The sequence below is a fragment of the Trichechus manatus genome, unplaced genomic scaffold (assembly GCF_000243295.1).
Source record: "Trichechus manatus latirostris isolate Lorelei unplaced genomic scaffold, TriManLat1.0 scaffold00081, whole genome shotgun sequence".
Classification (NCBI taxonomy): domain Eukaryota; kingdom Metazoa; phylum Chordata; class Mammalia; order Sirenia; family Trichechidae; genus Trichechus; species Trichechus manatus.
In genome coordinates this window covers 11,626,091-11,629,871 of record NW_004444017.1, presented here as the reverse complement: position 1 = coordinate 11,629,871, position 3,781 = coordinate 11,626,091, and the positions used below count along the sequence as shown (strand labels likewise).

The following is a 3,781-nucleotide window of genomic DNA, read 5'->3' as shown; positions in this document are numbered from 1 at the left end:
GCTGCAAAAGACCTCTTTAAAGTGTTAAAAAGCAAAGATGTCACTTTGAGGACTAAGGTGTGCCTGACCCAAGCCATGGTATTTTCAATCACCTCAAAGCTGGACAATGAATAAGAAGACCTAAGAAGAATTAACACCTTTGAATTATGGTGTTGGCGAAGAATACTGAATATACCATGGACTGCCAGAGGAATGAATACATCTGCCTTGGAAGAAATACAGCCAGAATGTTCCTTAGAAGCAAGGATGGCGACACTTCGTCTTACATACTTTGGACATGTTATCAGGAGGGACCAGTCCCTGGAGAAGGACATCATGCTTGGTAAAGTAGAGGGTCAGAGAAAAAGAGGAAGACCCTCAATGAGATGGACTGACATAGGGGCTGCCACAATGGGCTCAAGCATAGCAATGATTGTGAAGATGGCGCGGGACCGGGCAGTGTTTCATTCTGTTGTGCATCGAGTCACTATAAATCAGAACTGACTTGATGGCACCTAATAATAACAACAACAGTATTAATAATGACATTTATATAGTACTGTGCAGTTTAGAAAACATTCTGATGTATTTTATCTTATTTGATTCTTTTAACAATCCTGTGGGGTAAGCGGGACATTCAGTGTTGATTTGCTCTAGGCCGGTGGTTCTTAAACTTTAGTTTGTAACAGAATCACTTGGAGGATTTGTTAAAACTCAGATTGCTGGGCCCCATCCCCAGTATCTGAGCGAGGCCTGGGGTGGGGCCTGAAAATACGCATTTCTAACTTGTTCTGAAGATGCTGGTCAAGAAACAACAGCTCTAGGCTGTTTCCTAAACTTTGCGAAGCCAGTTCTGAGTCTATTACAGTCTTGAATAATAACTCTGCATTGTCCTCAGAAGAAAATCTAAATCAGAATGGCATACAGGTCCTTTGTGATCTGACTCCTGCTTACCTCTCCACTTTATCTCTTTTCTCTTCCTTTTCAGCCCTACTGCAGAACTTGCAAAGAAGCCATGTCCTTTTACCCCCGATGCCCTTTATATATATTGCAAGTATCTGAAATATACTTACTTGATCTTCTCTTGGACCCAGCACTGCTATGATTTATCCTGTTTGTACACAATCATAGTAATGTGAGTTAGACAGAGCAGTTTGTATCACCTCTATAGTTGGAGAACCCAGATCTCTGGGATGTTAAGTTACAGTGCTTGACTCATAGAAGGTATTCAAATATGTCCATTCAATGAATAAATGCCTTAAAGTCACACAGCAAACTTTTAATTACCTTTCAAGATCCTCGTGAGCCCTTCTCAAATTCCCTTAGACAGAGTTAATATCTCTGCCTTGGCACCCCCCACACTACTCTTCATGCTTTCATGGAACTTACTCCAATATATTATGGTATTCAGTGGTTAACATATCTGTCTCCTGCCGCTCAAAATTAGAATTTTTACTCAGCGTACCCCTAGAGCTTAGCATAGCATCAGGCTCATCACAGTCGGTGCTCAATAAACATCTGTTTAAATGATGATCTAAACTCAGTCCAACCAAATAGGAGAGGGAAGAACAAGGTACACAAAGTTAAAATACAGTGTTCAGCTATACTGCTATATTAGGTTGAACCATTCGAAATTTGTATTTTCAAAACACTATGCAGAAAAACTCAGGTACTTTTATGGCACATATGCCATAAAATTTAAAAATATTAATTTCTCATACTCTTGCTATTCATAATTTGTTAAGCAAATATTTGATTCGTGCATGCCTCTAAGGCATTATTCAATACCAAGAGTCCTGGAACTTACAAAGGTGAATGAGTAAGCTTTGCTCCCTGCTATTAAAAAGATTAATAGTCAAAAGTTGTATGTTACTTGTCACCACTCGCATGGATTGGTGAAAATATAAAAGGCACATTGATGTATCGCTGAAGTCCAACAACGGCTTCTAGTACGTTCTTTAAACAATTTGTTTCCGCCTTTGTTGGAAAACATTAAAGTGGGGTATCTGGAGCCAGTCACTTGATTTGGAATCTTGGGTGACCCTTGGCAAGTCACTTTTCCTGTGTGTGTCACAGCCTCATCTGTAAAAGGGGTTTATTAATCAAACTTGGTAAGGTCCCTCCCAGCCCCCCTAAATTCACTTAGGACAGTCCCTGGCACACCAGAAAAACCAGTCGCCACGGGGTGGATTCCGACTCATGGTAACCCCATGTATGTCAGAAGAGAACTGTGCTCCATAGTTTTCAGTGGCTACTGTTTCAGCACACCTGAAGGGCTAAATAAATTCAAAAGTTTACAGCCTAAAACCTTTTTGGAAAAAGAACTTGTATACCGTACATTTCCTGTAAAGGACCAAGTTCACTGATATGCCCACCTATGCACAGCAGTAGCACTCCACATTGTATGCATCATGCACATTAAGTGACAAAAAACTCACTTTACAAGGCCGAAAAGTACAATCAGATTTTAGACTCTTCAATACATAATGAGCCTTACCTTTTCGAACACTAAGGATTACCAGTACGATATTTGAAGGCAGAAGATTTAATACTAATATTAACAGTATTTTCAAATAATGGCGGGAATACATCTAATTTTATAGATTCAGTGGTTTAAAAAGCAATGAAAATTAAAAAAACAAAAACACCCATGACCCCGACGTGATTCGAACACGCAGCCTTCTGATCTGGAGTCAGACGCGCTACCGTTGCGCCACGAGGTCTTGGTCGACCTGGGCTCGCACAGTGTCTTAGAACTCTATTATCATGACGTCTCTTCCGGGCACGCCCCACCTTTTCGTCTATTTTCGCCTCCACCCAGGCTGCGCCTCAGTTTTCCTGACAGCTAGCCTTCTACCTAAGTTGAGATGGAACCAGCGGAGGACAGAGAACAGGGTTTCCTATTCAGACGGGTCCCCATGGTCAAAGGAAATTGGCCCTTCCTCCCTTTTAGCAAGCGATTTCCGCTGTCACCCACCCTGCACTTTCTCATTATAGGCGGAGACTCCGCCATTTCTCTTTACTCCCTCTACCGGTCTCGCGGGCCGAGTTCTTGACCTCGAGTTGGAATCTGGCGGTGCGACAACTGCGCATGCGCAGGCCTTTGCCAAATTGCGGCTGATAGAGCTCAGCCCATGCAGTACGTTTTCTTCCTACGTCTCCTCCCTTTTTGTCAGAGGAAGCTTGCATTTCAGTGCATTAAGCTTAAAAATCGCCTTTTTGAAAAAACATGGTTGTGCACGCACAAAATACATCAGCGTATTGTATTTGACAGAGTCTAACGTTGAGATTACCCGAAAAGAACGAAAGAAAAAGCCAATCAAAAGCGTCAGCCTCCCCGTCGGGGAATTGAACCCCGGTCTCCCGCGTGACAGGCGGGGATACTCACCACTATACTAACGAGGAACCGTTAAAACAGCTTGTTCCACTTCTTCTCCAAGGTAAAGAAAGTTTTTTTTTTTTTTTTGGGTCTATGGAGTTGGCCTTTCTTCCGCCAGTCACCGGAAGCCTGAAAACTCGGATTCTTGAAACCACTGCTCACTCAACTCGTTGTACTCTGGATTGCTCGGGCTCTTTTCTCTTATGTGTAAAGCTTTGGTTTAGAATCAGTGAAACAATATATGCTTCCAGTGCGTGGTGTTGATCCTTAAACAGTATCTAGTCTCTTCACAGAGGTGCCACGCGGGCTTCAACATGTTAAGCTTTTGACATTATCTCTCAATAGGTGTATTCAGAGTCACAGAGAAGCTGACGTGATTGAAAGAGTTCATCATAGAACTTAAACTTATGTGTCTTACAGAAT

The 3,781-nt window shown here is 42.2% G+C and overlaps 2 non-coding genes across 2 annotated transcripts; both read right to left on the bottom strand.

Moving 5' to 3' along the window:
• Positions 1-2,630: 2,630 nt before the first annotated feature.
• On the bottom strand, positions 2,631-2,702 carry TRNAW-CCA (transfer RNA tryptophan (anticodon CCA)). The gene has a single exon. It is a non-coding gene; the product is annotated as a tRNA-Trp (tRNA).
• Positions 2,703-3,312: 610 nt separating this feature from the next.
• Positions 3,313-3,384, bottom strand: TRNAD-GUC (transfer RNA aspartic acid (anticodon GUC)). Its single transcript has one exon. It is a non-coding gene; the product is annotated as a tRNA-Asp (tRNA).
• Positions 3,385-3,781: the final 397 nt, after the last annotated feature.